General features: G+C 33.6%; 1 pseudogene across 1 annotated transcript in view; it reads left to right on the top strand.

The window, feature by feature from the left end:
• Window positions 1–4069: 4069 nt before the first annotated feature.
• LOC149533758 (deoxymugineic acid synthase 1-like) overlaps window positions 4070–26315 on the top strand; it is a 203204-nt pseudogene continuing 180958 nt past the window's right edge. The window contains exons 1-4 of the transcript XR_016358045.1: window positions 4070–4268; window positions 6143–6318; window positions 6408–6648; window positions 6745–6924. The product of XR_016358045.1 is annotated as a deoxymugineic acid synthase 1-like (transcript). The remainder of the gene's footprint in view (window positions 4269–6142; window positions 6319–6407; window positions 6649–6744; window positions 6925–26315) is intronic.

Genomic DNA, 26315 nt, shown 5'->3' on the forward strand with positions numbered 1-26315 from the left:
ATGAATGTGGTCATTATAGATTTATTAATAAGATTTCCAATATAACTTGTTATTAAATATTAAAAAGTCATTATTGAACTATTAATATTAGAAAATTGGATTATAGTTGACTTTTAACTTACAAAATTATTGTTAGTTATTAATCAACTGATATTTATTGGGTTGTTGATATGTATATGTAATCATTAATTTAATTAATTAATTAGAGTTAATTAAATTTAATTAATAATTAAGTTATGTAATAGAGTTTTAATTGATATGCTAATACCGATTCTTTTAACGAAGTTGTGAAGTACTTACATCGAAGTTGATAAGTCTTACTCTGATGAATTGAATAATGACCTTAGATATTTTAATGGTTGTTAGTGATGATTTAATTATTATAATGATTAAAATTAAGAGACTTAAAATTTAGTAAAATTTAATTGAGTTTTAATTAAGTACCATTAGAATGATAAAGAGTCATGGATTGTGTACCTATGTACATTGTTAATTAATTTAATGATTTAATTAAGATTAATTAATAAAGCATGGCGTTTAAAGTAAGTTTTAAGACTAGTTAATTTTGTTGATTTTTAGTAAAGTTATAATCTTCTTATTCGAAGATTGATAACTGGCTTCTTTATAATTTAAAAGAATAATGATCCTTTGGTTATGTTTGGAGAAGTTGAATTAATATTAAGGAAGAGTTATTCAATTAGTAACATTGATCTTAGCAAAATAAGGTGAATGATTTTATTAAGTGTCAATAAAGATTAGTTTAATGATTTAATAAGTAAATATGTATGCCTCAGTTATTCTTAGAATATTATGTTTTAATCATGGGGATAAACGGGTTGACATGTAGTTTTAATAAAGGATCTTTTACATTTGAAATATACCCGAAAACGAAAACTAAAACCTAATATTTGGCTTAACCATGTGATTGCGAAACGAAACTAAAATATGTGTTTGTATCTTGTTCTTTATGTTATCCATGTTTGGGGTTTGGGTGGTCCTAGAGTGTTGACCAATTAGGATGTCTACTAGAGGCTTGGGAGTCATGCAAATGTGATGGCATGTTGATGTTATTTGGTCTTGATTCTTTTAAAACCCAACCATGGTAATGTGATGGCATGCTCTATGAGATGTTTGTATTTACTGATTGTTATTGCTTTCCAGTCTTCTTGTGTGAAGCTGAGATTTATGTGTATGAGACACTTGACTTAACCATTTTTGAGTCATCGATTAGTTATACTTGGATTACTTTCTAGTTGCCTTGATGGGACTGAAGTGTTGATTTATTCTTGATGATGTCATGTTGTGACATGTTTTGACTCAACCATTTTGGGATCTTTGATCAGTATTACTTTGAGATACTTTTTGGTTGCTCGTTGAGAACTATTGGATATTGTGATTTATCTTTGATGCTTTTCAGTTGCTTGTGGAGAACTAATGTGATTATCTTGACTATCTTTATGATGCTTTACAGTCACTTGTATAGGATTGAGGTGATTTTGTGATTTGTGATTTCATGAGCCTAGGGTAGGTTATCTACTTGTAGTGTCGGGAAGTGACTTGCAATGGGGGCCGAGGCCCTAAGTCGTTGCCAGGGTAACTCATTGTAAGTTATTTAATAAGTGAAAAGATTTACACTAAATGGAGATTAAAATGAACCTAATAAGATAATTGTATGTTCTTGCCCATGCCTTGAGTGCTAGTACAGACTAGGATGGGAGTAGAGAGAATGCTTGGTTGCGACCTTGCATTCCGTAGTATGCCTCGTCAGTATGAGAGGATACTAGTGGCCGCATAGGGATCACTAGGGGGTCGGGGTCTATTGAGAGACTACCAGGGTAACTCTAGCATGATTTGTGCGATGACACTTTCCCGCTTACATAGTAGGTTTCCTACGTGTCTTGTGTGCCTCTGGGTCTAGATGTCGACTTTTATGTTGGAACTTTTGAGTTAGTATACTTTTAGGATTCCTAAACTTAGAGAGTACTTGTGTTATGTGATTTGATATCCTGTTTGAGATTTAAGACTATCTCCTTAGCACGGTGGGAGTGGGCGATTTAAGTTCCACACGGTCGGGTGGTAGTGATTTTTCACTCTTACCATTTGAGATCCGACCGTAGACACCGTGGCTGATGTATTCCTTGTTGGCATCTATCTTCATTCTGTTCCTAGATTATGATGGTGGACATGTATCCTTATATTGATGATTAGCATATGCTAGATGTTGTTATTTACTTATCTTATGTTTTTAATTGCATATTATATTTCTTTCTACATATGATGAAGTATGTTTTAGGAGTGACATTCCTACTCTGTTAATACCGATGATCTCTTCGGTGATTTGGAATGTTATGCACGGAGGGATGGCTAGGGTTCAAGATGGTCTAATGATGCTATTTACGGTTGGGAGGAACCGTGCATTTAGATAATTATGTGTTATGATTTATGGTTATCTTTTATGACGATGGATGTATCATGTATGGAATATGGTTTCATTTACTTTGTTGCACTTGCATCATGGATTAGAATAGGATGATGTACTTTATTTTCACACATGTATATTCTTTTAAGCCTTTCATACCCTGTGGCATGTACAGCGGATGATTGAGCATTCCAAATTTAATTGCCAAGAGGCATTCAAAACAAATGTATATTATGGACTTTGGACCTTTAACTATTCTTTCATGTGGATGTGGTTGTTGTTAGACTTAGTATTAATTAGATTAAATGTGACTCAACGTCTTGGGATCCTTAAGGAATGTAACCTGTTATGTATGTTTATAGTTGATTGTATGTTATTGCTTCTGCTACTAGTATGTGTTTGATGTGTATGATTATCTTTCTTGTTTTTTTTTAAAAAAAATGTTTGGCAAATTTAGTAAAAATTTAGGTTAATTATTTTGGATCCCTTGGCGGAGTGTTACACTTATTGACTTAATACAGTACTCTTAATATATATTCTCCTAATAGAGTAAGTTATGTGTAATGTACTAGATGAATGCATTTTTTAAATAAAATAAGTAATTAACATGGAAATTAAATATTTTCAAATATATCAAAGGATGGTTATTTGCTTAGAGTACATAGGTCATTCTTGAATTTCCCTTGTAATGAACACATAATCAAATACCTTGAAATCATATAAAACATTTTTTAAGTAGCATCTATCAAACATGCACCTAATAGGATGTAGTTTTAAAATTAATTGTTGCACTTTATAATTTATCAATTTAACAACTCAAATATAAATCTAAATTAAAATAAAATATTTTTGATTTTGAATGAAATAAACAAAGTGAGAAAAATAGTTTAGGTTTGTACTTGTTGTCAAGCGATTGACTAATTCAAGTAATAAAAATGATAATATGTAATATAAGTTGAGATTTTTAAAAAATGAGATAGGTAAAAAAAAACTAGCCTAGATTTTATAGTCACGTCTCTCTTTATATAATTAATCTAATTTAAATTTTATAATAATAAAATATATACTTAAATGGTTCAATCATACAACTAATTATAATAATTAATTTATTTTATTTTATAGTATAAATATATTAAATTAGATTGTAAATATATTAAATCAAGAAGCATGCATTAAACTAAAACGAACAACTTCAAATCAATGACTTACTATTTCATTATCAAACCAAGAACCAGAGAGACACAGCCCTTGTTATTATTATAATAATAAAATATCTATGAAAAGTAAACCTTTTGGACTAACCCCACAACAACTCCGCCCAAAATTCGTTTCCCTCACCGCTTACATTGGCATGTCGCATCTTATCAGGAACTGAATTCGGACTGTTATTTTATAATTGAACAGCGGATATTGTCAAGTCGGTAATTTACTTTATCCTTATATAGTATCTATTCTGACGTTTGAATAGTATTTTTAATTGAATGCTTTTCTTCTTTGCACATGGGCGAATCGATCCTTTCAAAGTATCTAGAAGGTGTAAATTTCAATTCAACGCCGGCGTAGTTGAAGAGATAAACTGTCGTGTAGCATTTCCCCTTGAATTGCTCAACGATATCACTACAAAATGCCAAACTGTGGTGGTATTAAATTGCTACTGAAAAACATAATACAGAAACAAACTTATTGTCAAGTTAGACATCGATTCTTTTCTGTGTGTAAATCCGGAGAAAAAATGGGACATGTTTTAGAATTGAATACAGGAAACAAAATACCTGTACTTGGGCTTGGCACTGCTGCTCCTGCTGTTCAGAATGAGGAGATCAAGGCAGCTGTCCTTGTGGCTCTTCAGGTTAGCTTATATCTAAAAATTGCTTCATTCAATTCCTTTTTTTCAACAATAGTTTGTTTTAAGTTTGGATCTGTTTATCCCACACTGATTATCAGGCGATCCAATAGTTGAAAACTTTGGTACTGAGGATGAGAGACCCAATTCAGTTATCTACCTCACCCAGTTTCAGAATTATGTTGTCATCCTTAATGTCAAAATGGTTACTTGATTGCCTTCCGATATAGTTCCTTTGTTAGATCATTTTGTGGATAGCGGTACGACAAACTGTTCTTCTTCTATGTAACTTTCTTGTTATTGAATAAATTTTTACTTCTTTTTTTCGGTTATTGTCAAAATGGTTGATTAATCATGTTGGAATCACTGTTATTGTTATACCAAAAGTTTGCTTGAGCGAGAGGTGGTTAAGCCCACATCACAAATTCATCAGTCTATGCTAAACAGTACCTTTATTTAGAAGGGATGGAATCACAAACTTCCCAACAATTCCCCCTCAGTATGATTCAAAAGATTTGAACCCGTAACTTAATGTTCTAATACCATTTGTTTGAATCACCATTATCGTTACACCTAAAGCTTGAACTATCAATAAACCTCACAACAACCAGAAACAAAGATCCACGAGAAATTGTTAAGCACATCCCAAATCTATCAGCCTATACAATACCTCTACCTATAAAAGATGGAGGCGCCAACTTCCTAACTGTACTACAAATAGCAACGGAGAAAGCTTGAAGCAACAGTCCTGAAATGTCAGAAACATTCACTTTATTAGAGAATGGGGCAGCACAAAGAGAGACAAAACTGAGTAGATATAGGGAGCCAGCAAAATGCATCCATTTTACAGCAGTATCATGGAATCTACCAAACCCCACATCCTATATCATTTACCCACAACAGATCCAATTCTTAGAAGTGTAGGCAGCTCCTAAACTATGGCACAGATGATAATCTATTTGGAGCCTGATGCACAAAAATTTCGTAAGGTTTTGATACCAAGTTAGAAAACTTTGGTACAGAGGAGAAACTTAAAACAGAGCTCTATTACATAGAGGCCCAGTTTACTCAATTTATAAGGCAATAGATATTAAATGGTTGTTTTCACTGTAGCATAGAGTTAGCTGCAACATTTATAACAGATAGATGAGATAATGAACATAATAAAAATGTGAACAGTATATGAATAATATAGATAGCTTCAGATTGGATGGCTTAAATATCACACACTAAGGTTTCAATCTTAGTCTAAAAGTGTTAAATAGTCAAAATTAACTTATTTTTCCATCAGCATATGATGTTTAGAGTGGCCGCTGCAGAATATGTTAGATGGCCTTTTGTCGGTGTGAGGAACCTGTGCCTGTGCCGACTATGTACAGTTGATAATTAATTTATTTTCTAATACTGATTATCAATCAATTTGAACGAATAGGAAAGTAACAAATCATTGTGTGTTACAGATTTTGATGGTTTTTTGAATTTTTTTATATCTGACTTGAGTGTTTATTGCTTCTGTTCTGTCTTCTACATAATAAAGATAAATGCTGTAAAATCTGTTATACAGAGGAGGACCAAAAATGTTCAATGTCTTTATTTCACTTTCATAATCAAAAGATTTAAACAACTGATTTAATACTGACGCACAAACATTTTAATGATATCAACAAAATTGCACAAATAATACTAATTATCTTGACTTTTTTTTCCAAAAATAAAAATGCTATTGACCCGCTTAATCGTTCTTTAATGATGTTTCCTGATTGAAAAACTCACGCTAAGAACACTTTTTTCCAAAGGTGCGATGAAATAGAATTTGTGCAATTGCCTTCATGTTTAATTGCATTCTAAAACATATAAAAAATGTATTGGTTGGAAAACAGGTTGGATACAGACATTTTGACACAGCCGCCATTTATGGGTCAGAAGGTGCCTTAGGAGCAGGTCTCAAAGAAGCTTTCCAAAGCGGTCTTGTCAAAAGGGAGGAAGTGTTTGTCGCCACTAAACTTTGGGATGATCAACATGACGATCCTGTTGCTGCTATCACCAAAAGTCTCGAGTATATAAATCTACACCTTCTTAACAATCTATGTTTTATCCTAGAATCAATTTTTTCAAGTAGACACATAACAAATGTCATAATTGCAGGAATTTGCAGCTGGAATACTTAGACTTGTATCTGATACACTGGCCTGTAAGGCTAAAGAAAGGACATGCCCTTCCACCAAGGGAGGAAGACTTTTTGCCTCTGGATATCAAATCTACATGGCAAGGCATGGAAAAATGCTATGAATTGGGTCTCACCAAAGCCATTGGTTTGAGCAATTTCTCCTGTAAAAAGATTGAAGATTTGCTGAAATATGCCAAAATCCCCCCGGCTGTCAATCAGGTAATGTTATACTGTAGAGTTTTTTCTCAAAGTTTAGTTATCTAGATTTTTACTAAAAAGTTGAATAACTGATCAAACTGGTGGAATACATGATAGGTAGAGATGCACCCAATGTGGCAACAGAAAAAGCTGAGAGAATACTGTAGTAAGAAGAACATTCAAGTATGTGCATGGTCTCCCCTTGGAGCTCCAAACTCTCCATGGGGATCACCTATAGTGATTGAAAACCCTGTGATTAAGGAAATCGCTCAAAAGCATGGAAAGTCTATAGCACAGGTATATACTTCTCACATCTTCTTCGATTTTTGAATCTCTCACTTCATATGGTTTATTGTTATGGTTTGGATGTAAAATAATATTGTTTATTAATTATCCGTAAAAGCTCAAGGTCAAATAATTTTGTTAATTAAATTAATTTATACGGATTTTCTGTTCAATAGAGTGCAGGTAGGTAGGAAATAACAGAGAAGAAAGTCTTCAGTACTTCGAACATAATGCAGAAACCAGAATCCAGAATATAGAATATAGCATTGTTAATATATTATTTTGTGTGTTATTTGCAGGTTATGTTGAGGTGGGGAATAGAGCAGGGAGTTTGTGTGATCCCCAAGAGCTTTAATAAAGGGAGGATAACAGAAAATATGCAGATTTTTGACTGGTGTTTAACTGCAGAAGACCATGAGAAACTGGGCAAGGTTGAGCAGAGGAAGAATCAGAAGGGAGATGAGCTTGTAAACTCAACAACTAGCCCCTACAAGACCATTGAAGAGCTTTGGGATGGAGAGATCTAATGCAAGACCACGAGTTTATTGCAACTTTAAAATATTGTATACATTTCTGTTAAGGAAAATAAATTGAGCCTTGAGGTTCAGTAATCTCCATTAGTTCTCTGATTTCATCAATCCCATCACTATTTCCGTCATAAAGCATACTATTACAAGAGATTCGTTAAGATATGTATTTTTCTAGGGCATAAATTTGGAAAGAGCGAGTTTGCACCTGCAATGTAGCTGGAGTCCCTGTCTATTGCCTATTATCAAAGATTGTATTATGGAATTTGTAATTGCAATGTAAGCTTATTTACAAAAACATTATACCATCTTGCTTCAATTCTAATGTAACGGTGGAAAAGATTATCTCCTCTTCATTTAAATGCTAGAAATTGAATGATCGGATAGTAATACCTTACTCCATGATGATGGAAAAGGGAACACAATATTTTCAGAAATAACTGCATATAACAGTATAGATTGTGGAAAACTGCTGACTTTAAGCAAGAAACCTGTGAATTATTTATTATTCAAATTACAAACAATGGTCTAGTGCTGATAGACAGTAATAGTAAAGCAAGAATAATTAAATGGTTATATGAATATTCAGTGGTTGGTTTGTTCGTAAATACTTTGGCTAGATCCATAATATTTGACTACCCATATATGAACATAACAAACTAAAAGAATAAGATATCATGATTGAATCAAATAACTCAACAATAACCTCCATGCTAAGGATGCTGTTATCAATGCTGGATATTATTATCTGCAACCCTGACTTAAGTAAAGGATAAAAATCTGCAAACTACCATGACATGGACAAACTACCCAAAATTCTGCTTCAGATCCTCTGAAATGTTTGATCCAATCCACCAAACAATTGATTTCTTCATATCATCACCTGTTTGGGGAAATGGAGTAGGTGGCACAAAATATTAAAAAATAAATAATTGAAAGAAATAGCTAGAGGTTGATCTATTAAAAAACAAAATAACGAGATAGCGAGTTACTGATCCTCTAAGAGCTACATTTATATACAAATACAATCAGAAATCGCGTGTCAAATTGTGCCAAACAAACTACCACCCCTAGTCTGAATTGTTCTTACTATTGAAATGAGAAAAGTTCGAATCAAATCCACATTTAATATGGGGAAAATTTAAGCGTCATAACTACAGAGACAAATATTATCTGTAAAAGACAAGTATTATCTCTACGGCTTTTATAGCTGTGGAAAGGAAGAGGAGCTCTTTAACAGAAAATAAGTTAATAACAATATCTCCTCTTCATCGAGGAAATTATTAAATGGTCTCTCCCACAGAACTTTCAAAAAAAATCATCATTTCTATGTGAGAATTGCATTTCAGCTATACATATAACCATTTCTATAATTGACCGTAATACTGTGAAACTAGAAAAGCATGGCGGAGTTCATAGCAACTTTTTAAAAAAATCAATTTCTGAGTATCATGAGAAATAAGTTGAGCAAGTGATGCAAACATTTTTATTGAAATATGGCCATTTTTCTCCACAACCTTAGGCCAAATTATAAATCATGAAACAATACATAAGATTTTAGGGTCCGTTTGGTTGCTGGAATAGGAATAGAAAAGTTGGAATACGGTTTCTATTTTCTGTTTGGTTCATCACTTGGAATAGGGAATAGGAATATGTATTCTCATTTTGCCTCTAAAATGAGCTTATACCCATTCCAAAAAACACATGTTATTGGAATAGCCATTCCTATTCCCAATATTACATGCCTATTCTCCATTCCTATACCCGCGACCAAACCGGCCCTTACTGAATCCAACTCCTTGCAAATCTCAAGCTTGCCTTAAGCCACAAGAATGTTGAGTGCAACCAAGTTTGGGATGCATGGGAAAAGGAAATTGAAGCAGAGAAAATTGGCCCGAATTGTGCAAAGTCACATCCTCAAAATTATGTCTTACAACTACTAAGTTTGTTATCTCTTTTATGCATATATTAATATATGGGGTAGTATTGGGATGGGTGACCTTCCTGAAAGTTTCGGTCCTTCACCTCTGTGAGCACCTAGATCCAATGAGTGCTAAGTGTTCCATTTATTCTCATGAGAGACAGATTTGTGTGAATCAGTACTCATGAAACATGGGTCAATGAATTGACTCAAAAACTACATAGTTAAATCATGATAGCAATATCACAATTTGACTTACTATGGAAAATATCTCCTACTTATCAATTGATGAACTTAAGGGGCTTTCTAATGAATGGTTCATAGGGCACAACACTTAGTAAAGGTTTTTCAAATGGGGTTGCAAGTGGAGTGAGATTAACCATGGAGGAAACTCTGTAGTTAAGTGCGCTCAAGCTGAAGTAGTACTTGGATAGGTGACCTCCTGGGAAGTCCCAATGCTTCACCTTTATGAACATCACCTAGATCCAATGAGAGCAAAGTGTTCTATTTATTCTCATAAGAGATGGACTCATGTGAATCACTATTCATGAAACATGGGGTCAATGAGTTTGACTCAAAAACTACATAGTTAAATCCCAATAGCAATATCACAATTTGACTTGTGGAAAATATCTCCTACTTATCAATTGGTGAGCTTAAGGGACTTTCTAATGAATGGTTCATAAGGCATAACACTTGATAAAGGTTTTGCAAATGGGGTTGCAAGCAGAGTGGGTTTAACCATGGAGGAAACTTCATACTAGGATGGGTGATCTTCTAAGAAGCCTTGGTGCTTCACCTCTGTGAGCATCAGCTAGATCCAATGAGTGCTAAGTGTTCTATTTATTCTCATGAAAGATAGATTCATGTGAATCACTACTCATGAAATATGTGTCAACGAATTTGAGAGACAGAATAAATTTATAATAATTTTAAATGGTGAAGTGCAGATGTAACAAGAACTCGGATTGAGGTAAAAGTTTACAATACAATGGTAACTTGTGAACCTCTCGTGTGGGAGGTCTTGTGTCCAAATCTACTCAAACCTAACACATAATAATAATTAACTTCAACAAATAATAATAATTATTCTAGATTTCAACCTATTATCTATATTAAAAAAATCCCAACATGTACTAGACATCTTGACATCTTTTAAAGTCTAGACATAGCTATGAACGGTCAAAAAATTAATAATGGGTTGAAGGATCATAACCTCTTTATAGATAACATTAATTTATTACAACCTTTAGAAAATTAAAATAGCTCATTGCTAGACCTAGCATAGAAATGTAAGAAGGAAATCAATAATTTGCCTCGGTCAAAACATCATCCCATGGAAAAGTGTAGCTCATTGTGAAATGTGTAGTGCTAGATTTTATCCATCATTAATGATAGGCACACTAAGAAAATCATCCGCTTACAATGGCATAAACTTTGTGATCCATTCATTCCACAAAGCTTAGAGATTAGAGAGCAATTGCAACAAATTTTTATATCCAATGTTAGTGAATTCTCTAATTTTAGCGGTGCTGAGTTGTATAAAGCATTAAAATAATTAAAAACTTGCAATTACCAGATTTAGTAGAGTCGGCTCTCCAAACCCTAGATGCTTAAATTGATTGATGAAGGAAATATCCTATCTGCAAAAACCCACCATAGCTCCATAATGATAGTATTACATCAATATCTCTTAATAAATTCCAGGACTATATATTAAAATAGAGAAATTATACAGCTGAAAACATACAAAAAGAAAACAGAGAAAGAAGAAACATGTAGCTTAATTTCATTGAACAATAGAAACCTATTTATACAACAGATTGACCCACCAACATTCTTAAATGACTAGAAAATAGATTAACAACAAACCACTTTATGATTGATAACAAACACATGAAAATGGACAAGTGGACTACTCTTGACAACTAAGTAGATCTAAGAGCTAGATCTACATTTAGTCATTTTTTCTAACTAGAACTCTAGGACACTACTACAATCAAACTAAACTCTTGTTGCCAACAACTAAAACTTAAATTGCCACACATGTGGAACACTATTTATTCATTACTCTAACACTCCCCCTTAATGAGTGACTAGACTTTGTTTGACCCCTAACATCTCTCTAAATGTTACAAACTTTATTTTTCCCAATGACTTGGTGAATACCAACTATATTATCATTGGATATTATTGTAGTTCAACTCTATCTATTGAGACTAAATTGTCTCTCTTACAAAATGATGTTGAGTTTCTATATGCTTTGATCTTACATGAAAATATATGATTGTTTGCAAGCTTGAGTGTTCTTTGATTGTCACACTTGATTGAAATAGGCCCTTCTTTCTTTTGTCTCATATCTTCAAGAATTCTCCTTAGCCAAATTGCTTCATAGGTAGTACTATAGAATGCTTTTTACTCAACTTCAGTAGATGATAGAGAAATAGTTGGTAGCTTCTTACTACTCCAAGAAATAACACCTAATCCTACATGTTGAATGCATAATTAGTTGTTGATTTACGTTTTTCTAGATCTCCTCCCCAATCAAAATTAGAATAACTTGTCAACTCAACATTCAAATGGTTAGTATATTCAATGCCAAAAGGTATGGTGTCTTGTAGGTATCCTAGAACTCTTTTTTCTGCATTCTAATGGACCTCAAGGAGATTAGCTATGAAATGGCTAAGTATACTAACAAAATATGAAATATTAGGTCTTGTAGTGGTAAAGTAGTTTAGACTTCCCACCATCTACCTATACAATGCCCCATTGACTTCTTAAGTGTTTCTATCACAAGAGAACTTGAAATTTTGTTCCAATGGAGTACAAATATTAGGTTTTGTAATGGTAAAGTAGTTTAGACTTCCCACCATCTACTTATACAATGTCCCTGTTGGGAATTAACAAGTGGGAAATATACTTCTGAGAGGGTGGCGTGGTGAATCAAAATTACTAAACTCAAAACCAATAAAACTTTTAACTTTAAAACATTGCATGCATAAACATATGAAAATAACATGTAAAGTAAATGCATGCACATAAACACTTGACACCAGATATGATTACCCAGAAATCCTCCAATGAGAAGGTAAAACTAGGGTGGTGATGATACCCACAACTCTTCAGTACTACATCAATAAAGTTCACCTGTTAAGGTTACATATTTTTGACCATTCTCATGATTTGCCCTATGAAAGGCTTGCCTTGTTAAAATCTTACAAGGATTGTTAGATCCTACCCTATTAAAGGATTTTAACACTTTATCAGAAGTGTACCTAACTAAAGGATTTACAAAACATTCACTTGGAATGTCACCCTGTTAAAGGCTTTATACAATGGCTATTAAACCAACCTATCTCCATATGATTTCATTCTACTAATACAATTGTTAGAAAGTATATTAGAATGTTTGACCTGATTACTTGCAATTTTCTATTGCTGATTTTAGATCCTTGTTCTATCCAATCTGATCCTCATAAATCTAGTATGAAGTTGTTTGTAGTACTGATACTCTCTTCTTCTAATTGATCTGTGGTTCTATCCTTCTTCTAAATCACCTTTAACTTGATTAATTCACCCCTTTCACTTCCTTCAAACTACGCTAGCTTTATCTCCTTGAATGCATTATCCTTTTTGCACACTCTATCTCATACACTGAATTATGGGGATTCAACCTCCTTAAAAGGATTTCGTGAACTAGGGTTAGGTATGAATCTACGATTGAGATCCATCCATCTTTCCTGCTCAAATATTTCTATTTTTCTAATTGGTTGCATGTTGATTGCATAGGGAATCAAATAGATTCGATCTTATCTTTAAATCATTTCAAATTTATCTATATGTGAGCTCAAAAATGGTTTACATCTTAGTTTATGAAGGCACAAACTCTTATGTTGATTCTGTGTTACTCAACACTTACTAATTACTGATGCTCGACACATACTAAATTTTCTCTTGCTCGAACTTGAACTTTTCTCGACATCTATTAGTCACTCAGCACTTGAAACTTGCTCGGTACTGTCTATTTTCTCGAGATCTAAATGACTCGACACTTGTTGAATTTCTAAGTTGGCACATATTGTAACTCAACATCTATATTGTACTCGACATCAAGTTAGAAAATTTCTTAAGTGTGTTGACACTCAATTGTCAAAACCAATCTGAGATCAACAATCTCCCCCTTTGACATGAGTGTCAAAAACACTTAACTATACATGATGAAACTAATCTCCTCGAGTATAATATACATTTTGTTCGGCATATATACAAAACTTCAAAATTTTTCAAAATTTTGTGAAGGACTATATACCTCAAAATTTTGTATCTCCCCCTGAGTTGATGTACTATATCCTTGTAACCAAAATATCTCTGAATAGATTGATGTGCCTCAACTGATACTCCTTGTCTTCAATTCTGATACTCTTTATCTGATGTGTTCTATTATGCCCTATTTTACTTTGTTTTTCTCCTTCTCTATTTATTTTATTACTCCCCCTTTTATTTTAGCTCCCCCTTTCACATGTTTCCCTTGTAGTTTAAGTGTCCTTCTAGTTTTACAATTTCTCCTAATGTGCCTTTAATTTCTCCCCTTAATTTCTCCATTACGCTCTCCTTTTATTTTAGCTATTTCTTTTTCTTTAATTGCTCCCCCTTTTTGAAACTTATGTCAAAGGGTCTTAGACACTAACAAAATATTTTACTAAGAAGTTCTTGTTCACTTCTATTACAATTCTCAGAGCAACATCCCAATTTTGTATTGCAACTTCTAAGGATTTATTTTGAATGGTTGTCTTTGCTGCTAGGTGAACTAAGCCATCTAATGTAGAAAGATTGGGATCTTTCTTTATCACATTCTCTACATAGGCTAGTTCCTTTTGCAAAATTTCCATGTGAGGGGTTAGATAGGCTTGTATTTGTACTAACTTGGCTCTCATGTTAGCCTCCTCTACTATTAATATAGCTAGTTCCTTTTGAGTGTGAAGCATTGTATAAGAGTGCTTCTCAATTTGAGCTGGATCATTGGGTAGTTGCATGCTTTGTATCTTTAAGTTCCTCTCCAAGCTCATGATTCTTTGGCTAGCTTCTTGAGTGAAGATAGAAGGATCACACAATTTTGAGTACAATGAGAAGATATTCTCAAGTACTGTTTTCAATTTTCTTGGCTAGTTCTACCTATGATAATGCTATCTCACTAGATATTCTTTCATTCACCTTTGTTTGAAACTTCTTTTCTGACCATTCCATCAGTTTTGCATTAGTATCATGGTCTTCACTTTGCACCTGGTCCGCTATGTTTGAAAGTTGCTCCATAATGGGCTTTGTTTCATCAGGTGTCTGCAAGCTAAATGCATCTAGAAAAATGTCCTTTATTTCAATTAATGCTTGCCTCTATTTATAATCATTCCTAAGTATCTCCTACTTCTTCTTCCTCTCTAGTGCCTCTTGCACTTCATTGATCTGATCAATGTTCATGGTTTCATAGTCATACTTAGGAATGACTATTTCTTCGTCTAGTGCAAGGTCTCCATAGTGAAGTACCCTTGTAACCTTTGTAGAGCTTAAGCCTAGTGCTAGAATTTGAAGTGGCACTACTTTAGTGCTTGGCTTTTGTGGAATTCTTGTTGGAGTCCCAAAGGTTGGAAAATTAACCAAAGTTTGAATTTCTTTTTGCTCCTTTCCCTTTGGGGTCTCCTTCTCCTCCTTTGATCTTTCTTTATCAATAAGTATTATTTGAGGTGGTGTAATGTCCCCTTTTTAGCATTCATAGCATGATGTTGTCGTTAGCCTATTTCCCCATGGTCCCATAGGCTAATCAGAACATTAAAGGGACTTAGAGGCCATTTGACCTAGATAGTTTCAGTTGCAGGTCTTTCTAAGGGGTTTTGAAGCAACTTTGGGCATACTTACTATTTATAGTAAGTCATCTTGGATATGGTCGAACATCCAGTGGTAGCGGTATGTTAGTGGTAATTGTTTAAAATCGGCAAGAAGACTTGTTTATCATTGATAAGATTTGTTATGCATTGATAAAGTTATTTTATAAAGTTAAATTTAAATATTTAACTTTATTAATGCATAGACTATAGTTTGTGGGAAATATTTAAATTAAAAGAGTCCCCTTTATTTTATAACACATTGGAGACATAAGTTACATAAAAGGGAGTGATGTTTTATCCCACATTGAGAAAATGAAGGATGGAGCCCTTGTGAGAACACTATAAAAAAAATGGAAGAGCTTCTTTTAGGCATGGTTGGAAATATCAGAGAAATTGGGAAATTTTTTGGAGATTATGTCTCAATAGTTTGAAGGACGAAATCCCTTCAAGCTGGAAATCTTGACGCCATTGAAAGATATGGTCTTGAGATTCAACAAGGTAGCAGTCTAAAAAAGCAGATACAAAAAAGCAGTCCGTAAAAGCGGAACCGAAAAAGCAGTCCGAAAAAAGCAGAATCGAAAAAGCAGGCCAAAAAAGCAGTTCGAAAAAAGCGGAACCAAAAAAAGCAAGCCGAAAAAGCAGTTCAAAAAAAGCGAAACTGAAAAAAGCAGTCCAAAAAAGCAGTTCAAAAAAGAAAATCGAAAAAGCAAAGCAGAAGGGGCAGCATTGAAGAAAATTATTACAGCCATCTACAACCAGGTTCCTTTATTAGTATTGTTTTTAGGGTGTTATAGGTTTCAGCTGTAAGTGTGCATTATAGCAGCATTATCATTTTGTAATCCATATAAATGCCAAAAGTCTTGGCCACATTTCATGAGGATTGTATTAGAAATTTCATTGAAAATTAAGAAGATAATAGTTGCTGGTGTCATTTAATCAATTCAATATCATTATTTATCAGCTAGTTAGTTTGCACACTAACTGTTTGTAAAAATGCCAGTTGGCTGTAGGTGTTCATTTCTTATGCTTAGATCATATAAATGCATTGAATATTGTGAAAATTAGTAGCACACTCATGTTAGGCCATTGTGTAGTCCATTTGGAGTCTTCTAGCACAAGATTCTCATTGATGCAAATTGAAAATGAGTCATTTAAAGCCAGCTGAAAAACTATATCAGTCATACATCCTTTGCATGTGAATTGTTTGATGAAATTCCTTGAGCTTTCATCAGCATTTTTTGAGATCAGATTTGAGGAGGGTCACTACAGTGGTATCAGAGCTTTCTTGCAAAGTGTTTGAGGAAATGTTAAACAACTAAAGTATAAAGAATTTTGGTGTGTGAAGGAGTTATAACCTATTGGGGTTATTATAGTGGTATTAGAGCTTGCTTGCAAAGTGTTTGACGAAATGTCAAACAACTGAAGTATAAATATTTTTGGTGTTTGAAGAAGTTATAACCTATTGGGGTTATTATAGGTGGTGCACCTTATACTTGTGTAGTAGGAATAGAAGTATCCATCTATCCTATTTGGTCCTTTGTTGGATCCTCAATAGTTGTAGTGACTTTGACTGTGGAGTCAACCTTAGCTAATATAACTTGTCCACCTTGCTCTTTAGGTTGTCCACTTGTAACTGTAGGGGTGACAGAAGATGTTTCTTGTGTTGCCATCTTATCCCTAGTCAAGTCAGCTACTACTTTTTGCAACTCATCTACATTGACCAACACTGGGTTACTACATAATTGGTCTTGTAGAGTTGTTTGGTCAAGGATTTTCTTGAGATCCTCTATAGTCAATGGGTTTATGTTTTGACTAGAATTGTCAGGAACATCCTTTACTTTTATTATTTCTGCAGGTGTAGAAGTGTCATGTGGAGGACTTGGAGGTGGCAATTGTGTGTCTTGCACACTCTGTTCTATTTGCTGCTCTTCAGTTGTTTCCATATCATCCTTTTGTGTTTCCTTCTCCTCCATATCATCTATCTTTTCTTTTCTCCTTCACCTTCCTTTTCATTTTCATTCTCTTCTCTATTGTTTCTCTCCTCAAAGGTATCTTCTTCTCCTTATTTAACAGTTGTGAGACCATAGATTAATTTCCACATTTGAGTTGACTTTTTCACAACATCCTCAATCTTATTTTGAAGAATACTAAATGCTCTATATTTGGGTGCAAATTTTCTCCCATGCTTCTTATTTGCCTTGCTTATTTTCCCTTTTTGTGAGTTTAGGCATTACTTGAGCCAATGTTGACTCTTTTATTTCTTTCTCCATGTTAAGACAATAATGCCATTTATTTTCAACAATAAAATACAACTCTTTGGGCATAGAATTGTCAAGTTCAAGTGGAATGTTCTTGAACTTTTCCATCATAGTGTAGACTAATTCTTCAACTATGTTTTGTTCTTCTCTACTCAACTTATTAAAATCAATGCTTTTCAAGCTAGATAAGTCTATATTATCTCTAATATTATCACATATATTTTTTAAATCAAATTTCGTGGTGTGACTTACCACTCTAAATTGGCTAGTGTCTTCAGATTTAGTCCTTTCCTCTTTTGATTCAAGAGGTCCAACATATTTTCTTCTCAACTTCTTCTTTGCTAGACCTTCCTATTCAGTAGCCTTCTTCTTCTCTTGCTCCTTAGCCTCCTTTGTTGTAGCTATTGTACTTTCCCTTGTAGTATGCTTAGTTGGACTTGGCTTGGCTATCTTTTTGCCTTTGGGCTAAGCTGCAAGCTGTTTTTGAGCTTTTCTTTTCTTTGGCTTTGGCTTATAGGTGTTTCCTCAACTTGCTCTTCCTCCTCAACACCTTCTTCCTCTTCAGCATCTTCACCCATGCCTTGTGTCAAGGAAAGTGGCTCGTGGCCTTGTTCTTCTTCATCATCGTCATCATCATCATCTTCTTCTTCTTCTTTTGTTTCTGTTGTCCCTTCACCGAATTTGGCCTTTAGCTTTTTGACTAGTTTATCATTCTTCTTTAGGGTTGAAGCAGTCTTCAACTTCATCTCTATCTTGGATTTTACAACATCAAAAGTGCCAAAGGGTTTTGCACTTTTATCAATTTCTTGTACAAGCAATGCTATGATTGTTGTTGATGCCTCATCAATGTTAATTTTGTATCCAAGTGGCCTTAGCCATATCACCCTTAGTACTGCTGCTTGGATATATGTATAATCAATGTCAACTAAGAAACAAATGTCATTGATGTGTTGACCTACTAGAGAAACTGGTATTCTGAGCTTTTGTTTCATAGACTTTTTAAAGTCTTCAAAATAGCTTGTTATTAAGGTTTCAAATTTGGCTCCCATCTATTCTATGTACTCATTAACTTGTACTGCTATAGACCTATTTTTTTTTCAACTTATTTTACCAAAAGAGGGGAATTCATTCTGATCATAGAAAAATATGCATATCAAAATTGATCCAAACTTACACTGAGCACTCTTAGATCTCCTTATTGCTCCCAAATTCTCCATAATTTGTTGCAGTTGCAGTTCTACTAGATCATATGTATGATCTTTCTTGACAAGTTTGTATCCCACATCAACTACAATGCATGGTACAGTGTTTAGTTGGCTTGACTAGTAGAATTTATGGGATATAACCTTAACAAAAAATTCTACAAGTGGATCTCTAATTGTATCAATTTTCATGCCCCTTTTGTTCCACTTAGCCCCAGTGTTCTTATCTATGGTTTCTTTTAAATCACTCTTCAGGATCTTTGGCCGTTCTAGGGTTGGGTACCCTATTACCCTATGTATGATTCTCTTTGACAACTTTATGGGTTCATCCTATTGGAAATATAGATGGAGTAACTGAAAAGGAGGAGGGGTGAATTAGTTACACCAAATATTTCATAGATCCTTTAGATGCCTGACTAAACTAATTACTATTGTTACTTGGTAAACATACTGAAAATGTTGTAACTCAGTAAATGTAGAGTATGTTTTACTTTAGTATATCTAACATCAATAGTAATAATTTGAAAATATGAGAGAAAAGAAATGAACACAAGAGACACCAAATTTAATGTGGAAATCCAATATGGAAAAAACCACCAATGTAGCTAGTTACTATTTTTCACTCTTCTGAAGTGAGCCTTGTTAGGAGCCAACCTATTTAAAGGTTACAAAACACACTGTCAGGTGTGACCTTGTTAGAAGATTTAATCACTCTGTTAGGAGTGGTCTTGTAAGAGGTCTTTAAAACAATTCAATGAAACTATCACCTTGTTAGAGGATTTACAATTGGTTGTTAAACTAACTCTGTTAAGAGATTTTGGACCACTGCTACAATGGTAAGAAAGTAACAATGAAATGACCTAATTGAGATGCAACTAAATTGCTAAATCCATATTTATGTTTTGCTTCATAGAAAACTTGACCCTTCCTGATCAAATATTACTTTGTTGCTCCACAAGGATTTATGACCATCCTTCAAGTTCACTCACACACTTTCCTTCAATCAATCAATACACTTGCATACTACTGAAAATCACAACTTGACCTTATATTTATATCGTTCAGATTGTCAAGTTTTCTCAATTACAAATTACAATGACCAATAATCATCACCATAGTCAACTAGAATCAATGCTTGAAATAATTAAACTTCATATCCCAAATCAACAAAATCCTTCAATAGTCGACCCAGTTCGATAAATACTGGTCCTGAAATAATGTCCTGTGTTAACCAATAGAAGCTTGGTTAACACTGCAAACTTGAAAAATCCTTTGGCAACTGAGTGAACTCGATTAATACTGACTCTAACCAACTTCCTTCATTAACTATGAGAACTCGGTTAACACTGCTTTCTGCCATAATTTCCTTCAATGCCCAAGTGAGCTTGGTAGACAATGTCTTCGCAGAGTAATCTTCAGGAATATTTGGTAGACAAGGAAAACTATCTTGCTGACCAAGTGATCTCAGTAAGCACTGACTAACAACTGATATGGCATTTGTGTAACATCAAAAACAACACATAATTAGTCAATTATATCCAACAATCTCCCTTTTTAGCATTGATGGCAACACAACATGTCATAGCACAATGAAATTTGAGAACAAGAGTTTCTTTGATAGAAAGTTTCTCCTTCTTATATTTTATACCAAAAGCTTCTCTTTTTTGTAGTAATCTCCCTCTAAGAAGGAATTACATAACTTCTATGATAGTATACTTCCCTCTCAAAAAAAAATTCAAAAAGATATGATAGTAAAATTCTCCCTCTTTGACAATGCATGCCAAAGAAAATAGATACCAAATGAGGATCAATGTACCTTGAGTATTGATTCATATGCAATATTCCCTTATGACTATGTTGCATCAACTAATTGATCTTCAACTTGGTTCCTATTGATGCATTACTAAAACTTTATTTAGTGAGCTTTAGATAGGGGAATGACCCCTAGCTTGCCTCTTAGATATAAGAATGCATCCTTAGGTAATGGCTTGGTAAATATGTTTGCAATCTATTCTTTTGTATGGACATATTCCAATCTAATTTCTTTTTCTTGCACCAGTTCTCTAACAAAATGATATTTTATAGCAATATGCTTTCTTTTGGAATGCATCACTGGATTCTTTGATATGTTAATTGTGCTTGTATTATCACAAAACATGACAACTGGTTCCTTGATTTCAACCTTCATACCTTGCAACAATTTTTTAAACCAAATAATGTTAGAACAATTTACTATTGCTGCAACATATTCTGCTTCTATCGTGGATTGGGATGTGTAGTTTTGCTTCTTGCTTGTCCAAGATGCCAACCTTTTACCAAGAAAGAATGCTCCATTGCTTGTGCTTTTTCTGTCATCAATATTTCCTGCCTAATCAACATCATTAAACACTTTCAGGTCCAAATTTCCTCCAAGTTTATAGCATAAACCATAGTCTATAGTGCCTTTCAAATATCTCAAGATTCTTTTGATTGCCATCATATGATTTTCTCTAGGTTTAGCTAAGAATCTTGCCACTATACCAACTACAAGAGCAATATCAGGTCTTGTATGAACTACATACTATAATTTTTCAATCATTGATCTATACAAGGTTTGATCTACCTCTTTTGAGTCATCATCTTTGGTAAGCTTTAATATAGTACACATAGGGGTTCCAATTGGTTTTGACTCTTCCATACCAAATTTCTTGAGTATCTCCTTAATATAATTAGATTGAGTGATGTAGATACCATTCTTATGCTACTATATCTAAAATCCAACAAAGAACTTAATCTCACCAACATAGACATTTCAAATTTTTTGTTCATTTGCTCTAAACATTATTTGCATAGATCATCATTCCTTATAAATAAAGTATCATCCACAAATATTTCTACCAATACAATCTTGTTATCTATTCCTTCCTTGATGTACAAACTATTGTTATCATTAGTTCTCTAAAAACCAATCTGTATAAGGTAGTTGTGCAACCTCTCATACCATGCTTTAGGAGCTTGTTTCAAACCATACAATGCTTTGTGTAATTTGTAGACCATGTCCTTTTTGTGTGGATCAACAAAACCTTCTAGTTGTTCAATGTAGACTTCTTCATCAAGAATACTATTGAGAAATGTAGATTTAACATCCATCTAATATACCTTAAATCCTTTATGTGTTGCATATGCAAGTAAGGTCCTGACACTTCCAATCTTGCAATAGGAGAAAAAGATTCACCATAATCAATGCCTTCTTCTTGAGAGTAGCCTTTACATACCAATCTAGCTTTGTTTCTAGATACCTTACCATCTTCATTCAACTTATTCTTGAATACCCATTTTGTGCCAATCACATTTTTGTCTTTGGACCTAGGTACAAGAGTCCAGGTTTTGTTCTTCTCTATTTGTTCAATTTCTTCATTCATAGCCTCAATTAAAATTTTATTTTCCAATGCATCTTTAACATTTCTAGGTTCAAAATCTACAAGTAAACATGTACCTTTTAGCTTACTTCTTGTCATAGTACCTTCTGATTTATCTCCAATAATATGATCTAGTGCATGGTGCCTTTTGACATACTTAGCCAATATAGGTTCTTTCCCTTTGGAATGAATTGCATTGTCTTCCTCTTGAATTTCAACTTGAAAGTCGGGTTGTTCTATCTATGATTCGGGTCCTTCAGATTTGATAGGCATTAGCTTGGTAGCTTCAGACTATAACTCAGATTTCTGTGACTTGGTTTGAACTATTTGTGACTTGGCAATTGTACTAAGCTTGGTAGATGGAGTCTCCTTATCATCAAATATACCTAGAAAAGTGTTAGAATCATATTAGACAAACCTTTTGTAGTCTTCTAGTTCTTTCTTGCTTTCTTTTTCAGCCTTTTTTGCAAGCTCATCAATCTCACATGTGCACTTTCTATGATTTTGTGAGTAGACAAATTTAAACAATTATATGCCTTGCTTTTGCTAGAGTATCCTAGAAATATACCTTCATCACTTTTTACATCAAATTTTCCTTTTCTAGATACTTTCAAGATATAACATTTACTTCCAAATACTTTTAGGTAACTTATATTGGGTTTATAGCCATACCATAATTCATAGGGAGTTTTATATGAGTCCTTCTTCAAATATACTCAGTTCAAAGTATGAACTATAGTGCTAATAGCTTCCTTCTAGTATTTGATAGTAATGTTCTTTTCAATCATCAAAGTACTTGCACAATCCATGATAGATCTGTTTCTTCTTTCAACTATTTCATTCTACTCAAGAGTACTAGGGGCTAATACCTATCTTTTGATTTCTTTATCAATGCAAAAGTTGTTGAATTTATTGGAGATGAATTCACCACCTCTATTTGATCTTAAGCATTTTAGTCTTTTCCCTATTTCTTTCTCTACTCTTTCCGAATACCATTTAAATTTCTCAAACACTTCTAAAGTCTCTCTTAAATACATAACAGTCATCATTCTAGAGTAGTCATCAACAAAAAGAATAAAATTTTTTTCTCCATTATAGCATTCTACTCCATAGGTCCAAACAAATTAGTATGCACAATTTCCAAGATATCTTCAAATTGACTTTTTTTTCTTTTAAAACTAGTATTTCCCATTTTGCCAATTTGATAGTTCTTGCATAAACCAACATCTGATTTCTTCAAACTAGGAATGCCTCTTACTTTCCTAAATTTTCTTATTTTCACCACGTTATCAAAATTTACATGACATAACCTTTTGTGCCATAACCAACTTTCATCAACTTGAGCAATAAAACATGAGCAATCACCAAGATCAAGATAAAATAGGTTACCTTTTGTTTGTTGCCTAATCCAATCAGTTTTCCTTTGTCATCTAATAGTCTTGCCTTGCCGTGCATGAATTCTACCTTGAATCCAATGTTGATAAGCTATGCCACACTCAGCAAATTATATTTTAGTCCTTCAAAACAATAGGCATTGTCACATACAAGTTCTTTGGTTAATGAGATTCAACCTTTCCCTTTTATATAACAAGGTTCATTGTTTCCAAATCTTATACTTCCTCCATCATAATGTTCAAAGTGTTCAAACTTTGTTTTATCTCCAGTCATATGATGTGAACATTCACTATCTATGATCCATGTATCATTTTTAATAAAATAAGAGATAAGTGTCATCTTATCTCCTTCATCATTAGATTCATCTTTTATAGCAATGTAAACTATTTCATCTTCAATATTATCAAAATCCTTAGCCATAAAACAAGTTTTATTACCTTTTTCCTTGAATGATTTATGACCTTTGAAATCCTTTTTGTCTTTTTACTTGTGACTCTTCTTTTCATCCTTATCTTTTTTTGGGCATTTGGTAGCAATATGACCAACTTCTTCACATGAAAAATAGATTAAGAGAATTTTACCTTTGTATTTTCCTCTGCCTCTAGAATATTTTCTTGCAAGTAAAACTTCAACAACTTCAAGATCACTATCAGAATTTTCCTCTAATTCTTCTTCACTTTCTGACTGAATGTCCTTTATTTTTTTGCCTTTTTCTTTGAGTAAAAGTTTGGCCTCAAAAGAAGACTCAACATTAGAATCTAGAACATAATTGTCAAAGTTGTCTAGCTCAAAAGCTATCAATCTTCCTACTAAGGTATCCAAAGTTATCTTATGATTTTTCTCACATCTCCTTTCTTGAATAGCGGATACTCTAATTGCATAGATAGGAAGCAATGTTCTAAGAACTTTACTTACAATAGTTTCTTCCTTGATATCTCGTCCAGAAGCTCTAATTGCACTAACACTGGCTTTGATTCTTTCCACATATTTGGCAATGTTTTCATCTTCTCTCATCCTCATCTGATCAAATTGTCCTTTAAGACTTTCTGCTTTGGCTCTCTTCACATTGTCATCACCACCATAGATGTCCTTTAGCTTATTCCACATTTCAAAAGTAGTTTTGCAGTCCTTGATCTCATCAAATTCATCACAACTAAGAGCAGATGCAATATCTATCATCATGGTGTTATGGTTCTTTTTCTTAGCAATATCTCCAATAGATAATGTACCAGTAGGAGTTGTGTATTCTTCATCATGGTATTTCAATCCTGAATCACCAATGGAAGCTATATGAAGTCTCATGAGTTCCTACCATGCTGAAAAGTTGTCTTTGTTAAGCTTTGAAATTTCTCTCTTGTAAGACATCTTAAAATGTTTAGCTTAGGTCCTCGAAACCTTTCCTACAAGCACCAAAAGCTCTAATAGCAATTTTTGGGAATATAGATGGAGTAACTTGTGGGGGGGGTGAATCAATTACCACCAAATATTTCATAGATGCTTTAGATGCCTGACTAAACTAATTACTACTGTCACTCGATAAACATATTGAAAATGTTGTAACTTGGTAAATGAAAAGTATGTTTTACTTTAGCAGATCTAGCATCAATAGTAATAATTTGCAAACATGAGAGAAAATAAATGAACACAAGAGACACCATATTTAACATGGAAACCCAATATGGGAAAAACCACCAATGTAACTAGTTATTGTTTTTCACTCTTCTGAAGTGAGCCTTATTAGGAGCCAACCTGGTTAAAGGTTACAAAACACATTGGAGGATTTAATCACCCTATTAGGAGTGGCCTTGTAAGAGGTCTTTAAAATAATTCAATGGAATTGTCACCTTGTTAGAGGATTTACAACTGGCTATTAAACCAACTCTATTAAGAGATTTTGAATCACTACTACAATGGTAAGAAAGTAACAATGAAATGACTTGATTGAGATGCAACTGAATTGCTGAATCCAGATCTCTGTTCTACTTCATAGAAAACTTGATCCTTCCTGATCGAATATTACTTTGTTTCTCTACAAGGATATTTGACCATCCTTCAAGTTCACTCACACAATTTCCTCCAATCAATCAATACACTTGCATACTACTAAAAATCACAACTTGAACTTATATTTATATCATTCAAATTGTTAGGTCGGCTCAATTACAAATTATAATGACCAATAATCATCACCATAGTCAGTTGGAATCAATACTTGAAATAATTAAACTTCATATCCCAAATCAACAAAATCCTTTGATAGCTAACCCAACTCGATAAACACTAGTCCTGAAATGATTTCCTATGTTTACCAACAAAAGCTTGGTTAACATTGGAAACTTGCAAAATCCTTTGGCAACCAAGTGAACTTGATTAGTACTGACTCTGACTAACTTCCTTTGTTAACCATTAGAACTTGATTAACACTACTTTTTGCCATCATTTCCTTCAAATCCTGAGTGAGCTCGATAGGCACTATGTTTGTAGAGTAATCTTCAAGAATGCTCGGTAGACAAGGAAAACTACCTTACTAACCAAGTGAGCTAGGTAAGCACTGACTGACAACTAATATGACATTTGTGTAACATCAAAGACAACACACAATTAGTCAATTGTATCGAATACATCCTCCAACCATAGACATCTGTCATGAATACTACTCAACACTATTCTTATCCATTTAGTTTTGAAAATTATGGTAAATCTAGGGCACAGGTTAAGCCCTTCCTTTCAACAATCTAGAATTCCTCCTTTAATACCTTGTTCTCACAATGTTTATCGTAGGCTTGCCAAATCTCCATATCACCTATTGCTCCAAATTTACAATTA

The sequence above is a fragment of the Cupressus sempervirens genome, chromosome 10, assembly GCF_028749045.1.
Source record: "Cupressus sempervirens isolate cs-2001-9-10 chromosome 10, ASM2874904v1, whole genome shotgun sequence".
In the NCBI taxonomy this organism is placed as follows: domain Eukaryota; kingdom Viridiplantae; phylum Streptophyta; class Pinopsida; order Cupressales; family Cupressaceae; genus Cupressus; species Cupressus sempervirens.